This window comes from Choloepus didactylus, chromosome 9, assembly GCF_015220235.1.
Source record: "Choloepus didactylus isolate mChoDid1 chromosome 9, mChoDid1.pri, whole genome shotgun sequence".
Lineage (NCBI taxonomy): Eukaryota > Metazoa > Chordata > Mammalia > Pilosa > Megalonychidae > Choloepus > Choloepus didactylus.
The window spans coordinates 64300210-64317654 of record NC_051315.1 but is presented as its reverse complement, the minus strand read 5'-3'; the positions used below and the strand labels follow the sequence as shown (position 1 = coordinate 64317654).

Below are 17445 nucleotides of genomic sequence, written 5' to 3'. Positions count from 1 at the left end.
AGCTAGGGAGGAAGACAAACAGAGAAAAGACTGATTTAGGAGGCTATTGCAATATCCTAGTAAAAAGTGATAAGGGCCTAAAATAAGACTTTGGCTCTGGGAATACCAAAGAGGAGCAGGAAATGGAAATATGTAAAGCAGTAGAATCCATTTGATGACTAGATGGTCATAGATTTGAAGGAGAGGGAGAAGTCTAATAGATTTTAGGAAACCAGCCAACTCCCCTGATCTTCTCTTATGTCATACTTGTTTGGCAAAACCCCAACCTTATTTAAATCTGTTTCTGTCTGCATACTCCCAAGAAACTGAGTATGGCTGGAAAGAAATAAAATACCAACCGGGCTTCAGGTTAAACTTATTAACCTCAAGTCAGTACTCAGTGCTGTCTAGTAGTCAGCCAGAATGTTCTTCCCTAATACATTTTACCCTTTTTTCTCCCTTCAAACCTCCAATACTTCACTCCCTTCCTAATTCTCAGCTGATAATCTTGTATCTTACTGTACTCCTGATTGAAGATATAGAAGAGAACTTCCAGAAACTCCCACCATCACATCTAGCCTCCCTTTGGTGTTTGGGTCCATGTATTCTGCATTGTTGCCTATTATCATAGATGAGAGCCACTTCTCCACTACGTTAGATCCCATTTCCTCTTTTCCACTCAAGGACATAATCCTAACAATTCTCCCCTATCCCACATCATCAACAGTTTTTTCTCTTTCCACAGGATCATTTTGATTAGCCCACAAACATCCTGTTATTTCTCTCAGTCTTAAAAAAAATGCACTTTACCCCAGTTTCTCCATACCCTGTCCAATTTCTTTACTCTCTTTTGTAGAAAACTTCTTGAAAGTATTGTCTGAAGTTGCTGTCTTCAATCCCACTCTTTCCCTTTTCTCTTAAACCCACTCCAGTCAGGCTTTTACACAGCCTCCATCAGAACTACTTTGGCAAAGTCTCAGTGACTTTCACTTTGCTACATCTAGCAGTCTATTCTTCTCTTGCTTATCCTCTCAGCAGCATTTGACACAGGCGATTACTCTCCTCACTTCGTTTCCAGGACATCACGTTCTTTTGGATTTTCTTCTGCCATCTTTGTTGGTTCTTCTCCCTGACCTCTTGATGTCGAAGTGCCTACCGCCCAGTACTTAATCCTCATTTCTTCTCTACTCCCTGGTGATCTTATCAGGTTTAGCATTTGAGACCATTTATGTAACCAGTCCAGTTCTCTCTCCCACAATTCCAGATTAGATATCCAATTGCCTGCTCTATATCCCACTCAGCTGTCTAATAGACATCTCAAATGTAACATGTCTAAAGTGGAACTGACCTCCACCCTTCTCCCCAAATCTGCCTTTACACATTCCACATCTCAGTTATTGGCAGCTCCTTACTTCCAGTTGCCCAGTTCAAAAACCATGGGTCATCCTTGACGTTTTTCTTTCTTTTGCACCCTACAGCTAATCCATCTGGAAATCTTGTTGAATCTATCTTCAAAGTATGGTCCAGAACCCTACCCCTTCTTACTATCTCCAAGGCTACCGCTTAGGGCTGAACTGTGGTGGAAACTGCTAGATAACCACCAAAATCCATTCTTCCTTTCTTTAGAAACATGGTTAGAGGAAATTTCCCAACCTATCGCAGATAGTTAGGTGTGTGTGACAAAATTTTCTCTGGTGAAACAGAAGTGAACTTTAATGCCAGACTCCTTAAAATTTTCCATGTAGGCTCCTCCATGTTATTTCCCCCTCTGCCTGGATTCAGTTGAAAACAAGGAGATCTTCACAAGGAGATGGTGGAGCTACAAGATGGAGAGAATCTGGGTTCCTAAATGGCCATATGGGGAACAGTTATCTTGCCAACCTGAGTATTTGCCCAGGAATGTTATATAAGGAAGAAATAAACTTCTCTTGTGTTGAGTTAGCATACATTTGGGTCAATTTGTTCTGGTGAATTATTCTACTCTAATACAGTAATCTCTTGCTGGAATAACTGAAACAGCCTCTTAACTGATCTTTCCTCTCATAGTCTCTTCTCAACACAGAGTGATCTTTTTAGAAACTGGTCAGATCATGTCACACCCCTGCTCAAAACTGTGTATTGGCTCCCCATTTCACTCAGAGTAAAAGCCGGGTCCTTATAATGGCTTGCTATGATCTGTATGATCTCTCCACCCCTTTATTTCTTTGCGCTCATCTTGTACTACTCCCTGCCCCCTTTTTTCTCTCACCCTATTCTGCTTCAGGCACACAGGCCTTCTGGTTCCTCAGATATAACAGGCATACCCCTGGCTTAGAGCCTTCACACTGGCCCCTCCTTCTGGAATGTTCTCCCCCCTGGCATCCACATGGCTAATTCTTTCACCTCCTTCAAGTCTACTCAGCTTTTCCCTTCTCATTGAGGCCTATCCCAACCACCTTATTTAAAATAATATTTTACCATCCCCCAGTATTCCCAATGCTTATCCTGTTCTGTTTTGTCTGTTCTTCATAAATGATTCATTTTGTAACATGACCTTGGTCAGCTTTGTTCATCAGTATTGCCCAGATCTCCACAGTGCCTGACACATAGTAAGTGCTTAATAAAGTATTGTTAAGTCAATGAATAAGGGGTACAAAGTTTTTTTTTTACATTTACTCTGTTTTGGAGGACATAGTCTACTAGGTAGAATTTGGTACAGGAGTGGGAGGTAAAAACTCTTTAATTGAAATTGTAGCTGTGTCACTGATTAGCTACTGTTTGCTGACCCAACCTGTAACTCAACTTTTGATTCCATAAAAGTAAAATTTTCATGTTTATGTATCTCCTGTGTGTTGTGATAATCTATTATTTAACATACATGTTTTGCAGTTTTGCAGATAGAAGGTATTTTTGATGAATGCTGAGTGGTAGTATTGACTTATTAAAACCAACTATTCATTTATTTTAAAATTAGCATGTCACCCTAAAGCCTGTTTTTACCTTATTTTATTTTAAATTTTTTTATTTTACTGCATTTTTTTATTGTGAACTTTAACATATATACGTAACAGTGATAACTTTCAAAGTACAATTTAACAAGCAGAAAACAAATTTCAAAGAATGTCGTGGGTCACAGTTCCACAACTTCAACTATTTCCATTATTGTAAAATATGACATACATAAAGAAAGGTGTTAACTTTTGATGTACAGCTTAGTAAGCAGTTATATAGGTAATTTCAAAAATTGTTATGGGTTACAGTTCCACAGTTTCAGTTCTTTCCTTATGCAGTATAGAGTATATACAGAATGGTGAAGACTTTCAAAGCACAATTCAATGAGTAGCTATAGAGCAAATTTCAAAAGATGTTCTAGGTTACAGTTCTCCCATATCATTTACCTCCTTCCAGCTATACCAACACCCCAGCATCTAAAAAAATCTATATTTATATACATAAAGTTTCAGTATTCATAGACCTTTGTTAAATCTTATCTTACCTTGTTTGTTGCTACCCCTTCCTCTCACTTAATCTCTTTCTCCGTCTTCAGGGTGTCTAGGCAGTGAGCACCCTAACTTGTTCATATTGAAAGGGGGTGTCGACACTATGGGGAAGGGGGCTGCATCTGGTTGTTGTTCTTAAATAGGCTGTTGCCTCTGGGTTTTAATACTTGTCTGTCATAGGAACACTCTGGTGGTTAAGTTTCTGAGAGATAAAAGTTAGTGAGTAAATCTTTTATAGAATCTCAGGTAGGGATCTAGGTATTTGGGGACTACTTTTGGTAAGGGCATGGCATACTGTGGCCATTTGGGATGTCTAGCTGGAGCTTGCATGATAGTAACGTCCAGGATGACCTCTCAGCTTGATTTGGGATCTCTCAGCCACTGTAACCTCAGCTTGTTACCTTTCTTTTTTCTCCCATTTGGTCAAGTAGGTGTTTTCAATCCCTCACTGCCAGGGCCAGGCTCATTCCTGGGAGTCATGTCCCATGTCTCCAGGGAGAGTCGTTCGCCTGGGAGTCATGTCCCTCGTGGTGGGGAAGTTAATGAATTTATTTGCCAAGTTGGGCTTAAAGAGAGAAAGGCCACATCTGAGCAACAAAAGAGGTTCCCTGGAGGGGAATTATAGGCATAATTATAGGAGGGCTCAGCCTCCCATTTACAACCCTAAGTTTCACAAAGAACAAGCCTCAAGCCAAGAACTTGATTTATTAAGTAGTGGGTTCCTAATATCACTTAATATATATTCTATCCCAAGATAAATGGTCAGTTTCTTACATTATCATCACTTAGTTGTACAATCATCATCGCTCTCAACTTTAAACAATTATCATAACATAATACATCTCAGAACTCTTATCAGCTGCTAATTATTCATCCCTAGTATTAGTATAACATTGGTAAAATATTCCTATTAAATATAGTCTTTAGTATGCAATGGGTAGTTTTTCCATATACCACTCTGTTAACCCTCTGCACCAGTGTCATACCTTGTATCAAGTATATCATGCTTACACTTATTTAGGTTTGTGGTGCTACTCTGTGGGTTACATGCCTTTAAACAACCCAACCATTTATGAACATGTTTGCCTTCAATGCATCACTGATACTTATAATCCCACTAACGAATCCCATAGTCACACCTGACCATTCCCATTACCATTTTCACCCTTGTTATCATATCTGTACATATTAGGTTATCATTCCCCCTTGACTAGCTTCTGTCTATCTCTAGGTCCTCTATATTCTACACTATAAGACTCTTATTTTACATTTTTCACAGAGTTCACATTAGTGGTAACATACAATATCTCTCCTTTTGTGTCTGGCTTATTTCATTCAGCATATGTCTTCAAGGTTCATCCATGTTGTCATGTTTCACAACCTCCTTCTTCTTACTGCTGCATAGTATTCCATCATGTGTATATACCACATTTTGTTCATTCACTCATCCTTTGAAGGACATGTGATTGTTTCCCTCGCTTGACAATTGTGAACAATGCCGCTCTGAACATCAGTTTGCAAATATCTGTTTGTGTCACTGCTTTCAGATCTTCTGGGTATATACTGGGAAATGAAATTGCTGGATCATAGGATAATTCAATATCTAGTTTTCTGAGGAAACACGAAACTGGCCTTCCAAGTGGCTATACCATTATACAGTCTCACCAACAATGAATAAGAGTTCAATTTCTCCACATCCTTTCCAGCATTTGTAGTTTCCTGTTTGTTTAATGGTGGCCATTCTTATTGGTGTGAGATATCTCATTGTGGTCTTGATTTGCATGTCCCTAATAGCTAGTGAAGATGAACATTTTTTCGTGTGTTTTTTAGTCATTTGTATTTCCTCCTTGGGGAAATGTCTTTTCATATTTTTGCCCATATTATAATTGGGCTGTTTGTACTATTGTCATTGAGTTGTAGGATTTCTTTGTATATGCAAGATATCAGTCTTTTATCAGATACGTTGTTTCCAAATATTTTCTCCCATTGTGTTGGCTGCCTCTTCACCTTTTTTGACAAATTCCTTTGAGGTACAGTACTTTTGATTTTGAGGAATTCCCATTTATCTATTTTTTCTTTCATTGCTTGTGCTTTGTGTGTAAGGTCTAAGAAGCGACCTCCTAATATTAGGCCTTGGAGATGTTTCCTTATGTTATCTTCTAGGAATTTTATGGTACTGTCTCTTACACTGAGGTCTTTGATCCACTTTGAGTTAATTTTGTATAGAGTGTGAGGTGGGGGTCCTCTTCATTCTTTTGGATATGGATGTCCACTTCTCCCAGCCCCATTTGTTGAAGAGACTGTTCTGTCCCAGTTCAGTGGATTTGGGGACTGTATTAGTTAGGCTTCTCTAGGGAAACAGAATTAGCAAGAGATATCTATAAATACAAGATTTATAGAAGTGTCTCTCACAATTGTAGGTATGCATGAGTCCAAATTCCGTAGGTCAGGCAGCAAGCTGGCAACTCCAATGAAGATGTTTGATGAACTCCTCAGGCAGCGAACTAGCAACTTTGATGAACGTGTTCTATGAACTCCTCAGGAAACGAATTGGCAGCTTCGACGAACTCCTCAGGCAACGCTTCACTGGTCAGCTGAAGAAGTGAAGGTCCTCTACTCTCTCGCTTAAAAGTCTTCAACTGATTGAATTAAATCCAGCTGATTGCATTCTCTCATTGTGGAAGACACATCCTTCGTTGACATAATCAGTCACAGTTGCAGCCAGTTGACTGATGATTTAATAAACCAGCTTTCTGGTTTATTAAGCAACCACAAATGTCCTTACAGTAACAGTTAGGCCAGTGCTTGCTTGACCAGACAGCTGGGTACCATCATCTGGCCAAGTTGACATATGAACCTAATCATCACAGGGACCTTATCAAAAATCAGTTGACCATAGATCTGGGGTCTATTTCTGAATTCTCAATTCGATTCCATTGATCAATGTGTCTATCTTTGTGCCAATACCATACTGTTTTGACTACTGTGACTTTACACTAGGCTTCAAAATCAGGAAGTGTAAGTCCTCCCGCTTCGTTTTTCTTTTTTAGTATGTTTTTAGCAATTCGAGGCCCCTTTCCCTTCCAAATAAATTTAATAACTAGCTTTTCCAAGTCTGCAAAGTGGGTTGTTGGAATTTTGATTGGAATTGCAATCTGTAGATCAGTTTGGGTAGGATTGACATCTTAACAACAGTTAGCCTTCTTATCAATGAACATAGAGGGTCTTTCCATCTCTTTAGGTCCCCTTTTCTTTCTTTTAGTAAAGTTATGTAATTTTCTTTATAGAGGTCTTTTACATCCTTGGTTAAGTTTATTCCTAGGTACTTGATTTTTTTAGTTGCTATAGTGAGTGGAATCTTTTTCTTGTGTGTCTCTTCAGTTAGGTCATTTCTAGTGTATAGGAACATTACTGACTTAAGTGCATTAATCTTGTATCTTGCTGAATTTGTTTATTAGTTCAAGTAACTGTGTCATCGATTTCCCAGGGTTTTCCAAACGTAAGATTACATTGTCTGTAAATAATTACAATTTTACTACTTCTTTTCCAATTTGAATGTCTTTTATTTCTTTGTCTTTCCAGATTGCTCAGGCTAGAACTTCTAGCACAATGTTGAATAATAGTGGTGAAGGCAGGCATCCTTGTCTTGTTCCTGATCTTAGAGGGAAGGCTTTCAGTCTCTCACCATTGAGTACTATGCTGGCTGTGGGTTTTTCATAAATACCCTTTATCATACTGAGGAAGTTTCCTTCAATTCCTACCTCTTGAAGTGTTTTTATCAAGAAAGGATGCTGAATTTTGTCAAATCCTTTTTCAGCATCTATTGAGATGATCATTTGATTTTTCCCTTTTGATTTGTTAGTGTGTTGAATTACGTTGATTTTCCTATGTTGAACCACCCTTGGATGCCTGGGATAAACCCCACTGGGTCATGGTGTATGATTTTTTTAATGTGTCTTTGGATTCGATTTGCAAATATTTTGTTGAGAATTTTTGCATCTATATTCATTAGGCATTTTGGCCTGTAGTTTTCCTTTCCTGTATCATCTGTATCTGGTTTTGGTGTTAGAGTGATATTGGCTTCATAAAATGAGTTAGGTAGTATTCCATTTTCTTCAATTTTTTGAAAGTATTTGAGTAGGAATGGTGTCGGTTCTTTTTGTAAAGTTTGATAAAATTCCCCTGTGAAGCCATCTGGCCCTTGCCTTTTGTTTATAGGAAGCTTTTTGATGACTGATTGAATCTCTTTACTTGTGATTGGTTTCTTGGGATCTTCTGTTTCTTCTCTGGTCAATCTAGGTTGCTCATGTGTTTCCAGGAAATTATCCATTTCCTCTAAGTTGTCTAGTTTATTGGCATACAGTTGTTCATAGTATCCTCTTATAATTTTTTTAATTTCTTTGGGATCTGCAGTAATGTCGCCTCTCTTATTCATTATTTTGTTTATTTGGGCCTTCTCTCTTTTTGACTTTGTCTGTCTAGCTAAGGGTTTGTCAATCTTGTTGCTCTTCTCAAAGAAACAACTTCTGGATTTTTTTATTCTCTCTACTGTTGTTTTCTCCTTATCATTTATTTCTGCTTTAATCCTCCTTATTTCTTTTCTTCTACTTGCTTTGGGATTAGTTTGCTGATCATTTTCTAGCTTCTTCTGTTGTTCCATTAGTTCTTTTATTGTAGGTCTTTCTTACTTTTTAATGTATGCATTTAGAGCTATAAATTTCCCCCTCTATACTCCCTTCATTGCATCCCATAAGTTCTGATAAGTGATATGTTGTGTTCTCATTTTCATTTGTCTCTAGATATTTAGCAATTTCTCTTGCAATTTCTTCTTTGACCCACTGATTGTTTAGGAGTGTATTGTTTAACCTCCAGATGTTTGTAAATGTTGTAGATCTTTAATGGTTATTGACTTCTAGTTGCATTCCATTGTGGTCAGAGGATGTGCTTTGAATAATTTCAATCTTTTAAATTTATTGACAATTGTTTTATGCCCCATCAACAGTATCTTTTATTTCCATATGATCTGCTATTTTTAAATTTACTCTTGCAAATTCTTCTTTATGCTCTTCTAGGATCTTGTTCATGTCCTTTATATCCTGAGCCATGCATTGATGTTTGTGTTGTACTTCTTTGATTAATTGCTGCAAGTTATGTGTGTGTCTTCTGGGTTTTTTAATTTGGATGTTTGGGTTATCCATATCTTCTGATTTCTTCATATGCTTTATAGTTTTCTGTTGATTTTGGCCTTTGCTTCTCATGATAGGTTCTTTTAGGATATTCAGAATTATTTGAACATTTATCTATAATTTGGGAGAGCTACAGCTTGGTGGAGTACACTTTCCCTGACCTACCAGCAGATGGCGCTCTTGAGCCACCTCTTCCCCAACCTCCTCTATGCACTGAGTGGCAGTCTAAACCATGTTGAAGTCCAATCAGTGCACCAATTTTCCATGTGCATTGGGGACTGGCAGCCCTATGGGTGGGGGTTTGCCCTTTGCAGTTTGGCAGGGAATCTGCTCCAGGACACAATGGTCCTGGCTGTTCCTGGGGCTGCGGGTGGAGTACTCTGGGAATGCAGAGCTGCACATCTCACTTTCCAGTTCAAATACCCCACAGTCCCTGTCTGCCATGCTCCTGCTGATCCCTGGGATTGTGGGAGGGCTCTTGGTACTTCCATGTGGTGCCCTTGCCTCTAGGCTGTGCACACTGTAGGCTTCCATGGAGGAAGAGTGGATGCTGTCACAAGCCTGCCAAATCCTGAATTCCCTCAAGGAAGCTCTTGGCCGAGGGACTGTGAAGGGTCATCTACGTAGCCAACTGCTGAAGGGTCATCTCCCCAGCCAGCTGCAAAGATGACTCCACCAGGCGTGGAAAGCTAACGCCCTCCATGCTCGTCTTCCTGTGCTCCAGCAGCCTGACCCTGTCATGGGGGCTTTTGGCCATGGGTCCATGGAGGAATATCACCCAAACCAAATGCTGAGGAGGGTTCCCGGGGCATAGGCTTCTCCCCTCCATGCTCATCAGCATCTCCAGCTGCCAGTTTCCCGGTGGCGTTCCGGGGCCAAACACCCACTTGTCTTATTAAACGCAGTCTCTCAGCTTCTCCAAGTACATACTCACTGTAGGTTTAGAAGTCCCTGCCCAGCCAATGGACTGCTATTCTGGAGTGCTTTCTGGAACTACAATTCCAGAAAGAATTCCTTTACTGGTTAACTGTTAAATAAATAAATCGGTAGTTTTCACTTCTCTACCACTACTACCCAGGTGGTACTTTAATATAAGGAGGGAAAATAGTGTATATAAAGAAGTTAGTTTTATTTTTTTCCAATTTTTTTCCAATTTTCCTATTATTCTTTTCCAGTGCAGTCTCCCAATACAAAGATAGCTAATGTCAACAAACCAAATAGCTGGTTTCCATGGAGAAAGTCTAAAAGGCAATGACAAGCAAGCTGCATTCCTAGTACTTCTAACTTGGGTCTAAATACCGTCAAGAATGCTACAGAACTGTGTGGGAAGGCAGGTGCCCAGAAGTGCCAATTAAAAGAGGGTAAAAGGTTAAAATACGTAGGTAAGTTTCATAACATTCTGATTGTCGTCTGCCTCACTTTTTCTCTACAGTCACTCCTAGGTCCAGGTAGTTCTTTGATATATTGTTCCACTATGCTGGCATTCAGTAACTTTTTTCTTGACTGTGCCAGTTTGAATGTATTATGTCCCCCCAAACGCCATTCTCTTTGATGTAATCTTGTGTGGGCAGACATATCAGTGTTGATTAGATTGTAATTCTTTGAGTGTTTCCATGGAGATGTGCCCCACCCAACTGTGGGTGATGACTTGATTGGATAATTTCCATGGAGGTGTTGCCCCACCCATTCAGGGTGGGTCTAAATTAAATCACTGGAGCCATATAAATGAGCTGGCGCTGAGACAGACATTTTGAAAATGGCCATTGGAAGCTGATGCACGCGTTGGTGGGGAACACTGTTTTGAAATGCAACCTAGGAGCAAGCAGATGCCAGCCACATGCCTTCCCAGCTAACAGAGGTTTTCCAGATGCCAATGACCTTTCTTCAGTGAAGGTATCCTTTGTTGATGGACACTTTATGGCCTTAAGACTCAAACTGTGTAACCAAATAAACCCCCTTTTATAAAAGCCAATCCATTTCTGGTGTTTTGCATTCTGGCAGCATTAGCAAACTAGAACATTGACGTTTTTAAAAGTTTTGCTTTTATTGGCTTGTTGAAACTTAGCAATTATCCACATTGGTATTTTCTGTGGTGTAAAATGCCATGAGAAAAACCAAAAGTTTATGAAGTATAGGGGGAAATTTGCAATTCAGTGGAAAGCTTTGCATTGTCTACATAGGGTACACCATCCCAGGTTTTCTGATTCTAGTCTTTCATTGTCTTTAAGCCATTATACGACTCTGTAAGTTGTAGAAACTGATAACAATGCAGAATAATTCTTGTGTATAGACATACAAATTCTGTTCTATCCAGTCGAGGCTCCATTGTCTTCCCCAACCATCCCAACTTCACCATTCTCTGTGGAAAAACCAGTTTGCCTCCATTTGCATATTCATTTCAAAATTCCTGATCTATGAATGTGCCTGTTCTTCACATTCTCTTTTGAGCTCATTATAACATCTGCCTGGTTCTTTCAATGAATACAATAAAGTCCTTAACAATTTTTATATTTTTATGAGTCATGATTTTATCTTACTCTGAAATTTTTTAACAAAAGCATTTACTTTGATTTTTCACTTAAATGAAAACTTATGTATCTTAGTACAGTTGATGCTCTTGATGCTCATTATTCACGGATTCCATTTTTGCAAATTTGACTTTTTGCTAATATTTATTTGTAATCCCCAAATCAATATTTGCACTTTAGTGGTCATTCATGGACATTGTCAAATCAGCGAAAAATTTGAGTCGTGTAAACACACACGTTCCCAGTTGATGTTGAACAGGTGACACTTGGCCTTCTTGTTTCAGCTCTCATACTGCAAACAAATGTCCTTTTCATGGTATTTTTAGTGCCATGCTTTACACAGTTGGTGCCTTTTCCTGGAAATTTCCCTGTTTAAAATGGTCCCCAAATGAACTGCATGTGTTAAGTAAGTTTCCTTTAAGTGTGTGTTACAGAGCTGTTGGCCTTGAATTCAGTGTTAATGAATCAGTAATATATATTAAGATGTCTTTAAACAGAAACACACATAAAACAAGATTGTGTATTGATTGGTTGATGAAAGAATATGATAAAATACTTGCAGGATCTTAACCCTGTATTTCCCCTAGGAGCAATGGTTCAGTATTCACTAATTCAGTGTTTGGGGTGACTTCATAGAGCATAACCTCTATGAATAATGAGAATTGCTGTATAAAGATAACAATTTATAATGAGAGATTTTATAGAATTTCTCATTCAGTTTCTAATTTAGGTTTGAAATTTTGTAGTAGTGTTTATATAGATTTAACATGACTTTTCCTATAACAAAGTGGAGAGGAGGGGAGGGAATTATTATTTATAATACTTTTATTGTTTACTTCTGTTTTCAAATCTTCTATAGATGGAAAAGCACTTCAATAATAAAAAAGCTCATCTTGTTTTTGTGGAAAGTATGTTCTGAGAAATAAGACTTTAATTTGAGTGTGGGCTGGTAAATTTGATTTTTTTTCTTACTTTAATATAAGAAGTTAAAATAGTTCCAAAGCTAGAGTTGAGAGGTGACTGAGTCACTGGCCCTCATTTCAGAATCAACCACTGTAAGAAGCAAATACCAAATGTATGTTTTTCTCCCTTTTCTTCCTGGACTTCTCTAAACAACTGAACTATTTTGAAAAACAACACAAAAAAAAATCTTGACACTTGAAGGTAATTATTTACATTTTTGTAGCCTTTAATTGCTACCTGAAAAAATAGTATTTGGTCAAAATAATAATATTTTTCTCATAATTTCAAAATACCATAACTTTTAAGAAACATCATTTAAACTTCCACACTAGTTTAAAGTACACTTAGTAGTTTAAAGTACACTTTCCACACTAGTTTAAAGTACTAATGCCTTCCTACATTATTTTTCACAATGTGAACAAGAAGTGAGGTCATACTAATTTCTTGTGTCTTTTGACCAGGTCAGTACCACTGTCAAGAAAGAGCTACATTAAACATTTGGGGAATTTTCTAAATGCTCTAGTTCATAATTCTAGTGAGTTGCCTCCAAAAGTGCATATTTTTTAAATGTGGAATAAGTTTTTTGAACAACTATTTTGAACTGTAGCCATGAAACAGGATTTCCTTAGTAAAATAAATAGAAAACCAAACCTATAACGAAGTGGGAGAGGAGGGGAGGGAATTAATATTTATAATACTTTTATTGTTTACTTCCGTTTTCAAATCTATAGATAGAAAAGCACTTCAATAATAAAAAAGCTCACCTTGCTTTTATGGAAAGTAAGTTCTGAGAAATAAGACTTTAATTTGAGTGTGGGCTGGTAAATTTTATTTAAGTGTCTTGTGAATGAAGAAAATAGTTCATTGTTTATAGGACTGCATAGTAAATGTTACTTTAATGGATTTCATTGATATTTAAAATATTAAAAAAGGCTTATCTGTTGTTCAATTACTAAATTCCCATATTGTACTATGTACTTTATGTTATATTCAGTAATGGTAGATTCACTTAAAGTTTTCTTTCTCTTGTTTCATGACATACAACATTTATGAAAATCAAACTATAAATCATTTTATGGGCACGTTTTATTTTTAGTTAGAAATCTTTTTTGTTTTCCTCATTCCCCATTTTTACTGCCCATGATATGGTGTCATAAAAAAATGTTAACTACTGAATGTAGAAAATTGGAGAAAGCAAAGCAGATAATTCAACACAAGTACTCATTTTAGAATGTCTTACTTAGTCACATTGACGTCAGCCAGTTTTATTCTGTAAACCCCCTTCACTATTATTATGAATTTGAAAAGTATACAAATGTTTATGTAAGCATAAATATTTCTGTTGTTGTAACATTAAATTTCTGATTTGATGTATTTGCAAGTAAACTAATTTGGGATCATTAATATTCATTTTTATATTACTGACTAACCCTTTAACTTGTTTTTCTATCCAAGTAATGCTGTACTGTCTGTGAGTTTGAAAAGACTACTACAAAATCACTACTTAATTAATGATATCCTAGACATCAGCAGAGCACATCAGCAAAATGTTTAAATGCTAGTTAAATATGTTCATGTTAGTTGCTATAGAGTTACATCATTCCTTCAAACTGTGTGTAATATTAATACTATAAAGCATTTTAATTATCTGCCTATTGATGTATTTTTGGGTTATTGCCATTAAAAAAAAGCCTATTATAAAAGTGCTTCTGTGAACTTCCTTCATATGTACATGCGCAAGTGTTCCTCTAGGGCAAATACTGTTAAATTGTTCTCCTAAAAATATCATATAGAACCTTAGATTAATGTTTTAAGACCTAAACATTCAGTTTTCATCTCAAAAGCAAAGAGTAGCAACAACAAAAAGGCAAAGAGTAACACTCATCTGAAAGTTGGCTCTCAAGCGGATGTGTGACCCCACTCTAATATGCCTGTACCTAAAAATAGAATAGCCATCATCTATAGTTGTAGGGACAACTGGCATATTTTTAGTACAGAGAGTTTTATGAGGAGAGGAATTATGGAATGAGACCAGATTAGGTGGAATTTACCTTGGGAAGATGATAAATAACCTGACTACAACTTCAGCAGACAACAGAAGATTCCTGAAGGGTAAAGTATTGTTAAAATATCATTTTCGAGAAAAGTTAAAATCATGACTCTTATGCAGATATAAGAATGAATGCATGTTACATAAATTATTTTACTCACAAGATATGAGGGAATGCAGCATATATTGTAACCAATTCAAAGGAAATGTCAAAATTGCGCAAAGTTGTATGGGGTAAAGGAATGTTGAGATGTATTGTAAATAGCTAGTTCTGCCACAAGGAGGAGGGAAGGACAAAGTCAATTAAATCACTATTAGCATATAACCCAGTAGAATATGCTATAGATAATATATAATTTTCCATTGAAATGTAAATTTTTTTTTCTACAGTATGAATAAATATCTCAGGTTTGTGGTAAATGGTGGCAGAACTTGATGACCATGTGTAGAATAACCCAGGAAAGAACTTGGCAGCCAAGGTTCTGTGTAGAGGCTAAGGGAAGTGATTCCTGAAAGGTTAGGCTTTGAGTTGCTTTGGGTACTGCTACATTTACCCTAATTCAGATGAGACAATACGATGTAGAAAAAAGGACCTGGGCCCTATTTCCTATTTCTGAGTAAGAATCCCTTGGTTTAAATAAACAAAACAAAAAGAATCCTTCTGGCTGCACCATACCTTGAGGGGTTATCTAACCTCTCTGATAATTCAGTTTCTTCATCAGTAAAGTCAGGATGATAATAACTCCTAAAGATTATGTGAAGTTTAAATGTATATAAAGCACACAGTATATAGTAGTTGCTCAGATGTACACTATGGGTGTCACCCAGGTACCTCCTAGGGAAAAGCTTTTTCCATTCCTATGATTTTTTTTTAAATTCAGTTTTATTGAAATGTATTCACATACCATACAATCATCCATGGTGTACTATCAGCTGTTCACAGTTCGATCATATAGTTATGCGTTCATCACCACAATCTATTTCTGAACATTTTCTTTACATCAGAAAGAATCAGAATAAGAATAAAAAATACAAGTGAAAAAAGAACACCCAAACCATCCCCCCCCATCCTACCCTATTTGTCATTTAGTTTTTATCCCCATTTTTCTACTCATCCTTCCATACACTAGATAAAGGGAGTGTGATCCACAAGGTTTTCACAATCACACTGTTACCCCTTGTAATCTACATTATCAGATGACCGTCTTCAGGAGTCCAGACTGCTGGTTTGGAGTTTGGTAGTTTCAGGTATTTACCTCTAGCTATTCCAGTACATTAAAACCTAAGAGGTGTTATCTATATAGTGCATAAGAATGTCCACCAGAGTGACCTCTCGACTCCATTTGAAATCTCTCAGCCACTGAAACTATTTCATCTTATTTTGCATCCCCCTTTTGGCCAAGAAGATATTCTCAATCCCATGATGCCAGGTCCAGATTCATCCCCGGGAGTCATATTCTGCATTACCAGGGAGATTTACACCCCTGGGAGTCGGGTCCCATGTAGGGGGGAGGGCAGTGAGTTCATCTGCTGAGCTGGCTTAGCTAGAGAGAGAGGGCCACATCTCAGCAACAAAGAGGTACTCAGGGGGAGACTCTTAGGCACAATTATATGCAGGTTTAGCCTCTCCTTTGCAGTAACGAGCTTCATAAGGGCAAGTCCCATGATCGAGGGCTCGGCACATCAAACCGCCAGTCCCAATGTTTGTGACAGCATCAACACCAGTCGAGGTGAGGAAGTCGAACACTTCTGCACCTTCTCCCAGCTCCTCGAAGTGCGGGGGGGGGGGGGGCTGTAAATATATTTTTTATTCTCTGCCCAAATTACTTTGGGATGTGTCACTATTTCACTCTAACCTATACTAACCTACCAGATCTCACTTCCTATTCAAAGTTCCATGTAATTGTGGTGTTTGAACAAACTGACTGTAGAGTTATACTGTTTAGAAAATATAGATCCTGCACCAAATAGACATCTCTTCCCTTGGTCTCATATGGAAGATGAAGTTTTAAAACACAGTCAGTTTCGACCTTTACCCTTTGGCTCGGTTTGCCCTAGTCTTAACCAGATCTGTTCATTCATATCACTAATTGAAGTCTGGGCTCTTTTTCAGCTTTTTTTTTAAACAGTTGCTGTATACACTAACACTGACATTCATATCTGCCGAGCTCTAGCTCTGAGTTTCAGGTGTCTCAGAGATTTGCGTTGTTCCAGAGACCAATCAGGTTATACACTAAGGGATCAGCATCTCAAAGTTTAGAGATAGGCATTACAATTCAGGAATAGAGTTGACTGCTGTAAGAGCTTACAATCTAGGGACTATAACAATAATCATGTCCACGTTAGGCTATGTTCTAAGATTCAATTCTGAGATTACACATTGTAGTTAGTCCATATTGGTGAGGCATTATAGTGTTTGCCTTTATTTCTGGTGTACTTCACTCAAATACTGTGTACAGGATCCATTCACCTCATTGTGTGTCTCACAGCTTCACTCCTTCTTATAGTTGCTCAGTATTCCATTGTATGCATACGCCACAGTTCACCATTCTGTTCCTCAGTCTATGTACCTTAGGTCACCTCCACCCATTGCAAGTCATGATTACTGTCTCCATGAACACCAATTTGCAAATGTCCATTCATGTCTCTGCTCTCAGATCTTCAAATGACATACCCCATAATGAGGTTGCAGGACCTTATGGTCCCCACATACTTAACTTTTTGTGGAACCACCACACTGACCATTCTACTTGCTCATCAACAGTAGATAGGTACATCCCTCTCACCATGTTTTTTCCAACCATTCCTATGATTTTGCATTTAGGGCTGACTTCTTTTTATTAGGACCCAGTTAATCTCTGCAGAGAGGCCTTTCCTGGCCACCCAACTTAAATACTTCATATCCTACCTTTTATATTACCTAGACTTATTTTCATCATAGCACTTATCACTACTTTTTATTTTCTTGTTTATTTTGCTCTTTTAAACTTCTTTAGTGTCTGTCTCCCACTATTAGAATGTCAGTTCAAAAAGAACAGTGACAATTTTGTTCTTATTCAGTGATGTGAACTCTGCAGTTGTAGTAATATCTGTTACACATTTGCTATTCAATAAATATTTCTTGAATGAATGGGATGTATGCTCTCGATCTTTTTCATGCCAGTAAAATCCATTCTGCTGGGCCTTTCCTTGGCTACAGCCAGCACAAGCGCGATTTTCAGAAGGAAGTAGAAATTTTTTCCTAGTCCTAATTACTCCTA

The 17445-nt window shown here is 37.8% G+C and overlaps 1 protein-coding gene across 1 annotated transcript in view; it reads left to right on the top strand.

The window, feature by feature from the left end:
• Positions 1-17445, top strand: part of CHN1 (chimerin 1) — a 223361-nt gene that overhangs the window by 101887 nt on the left and 104029 nt on the right. The gene's annotated exons all lie outside the window — the stretch shown is intronic.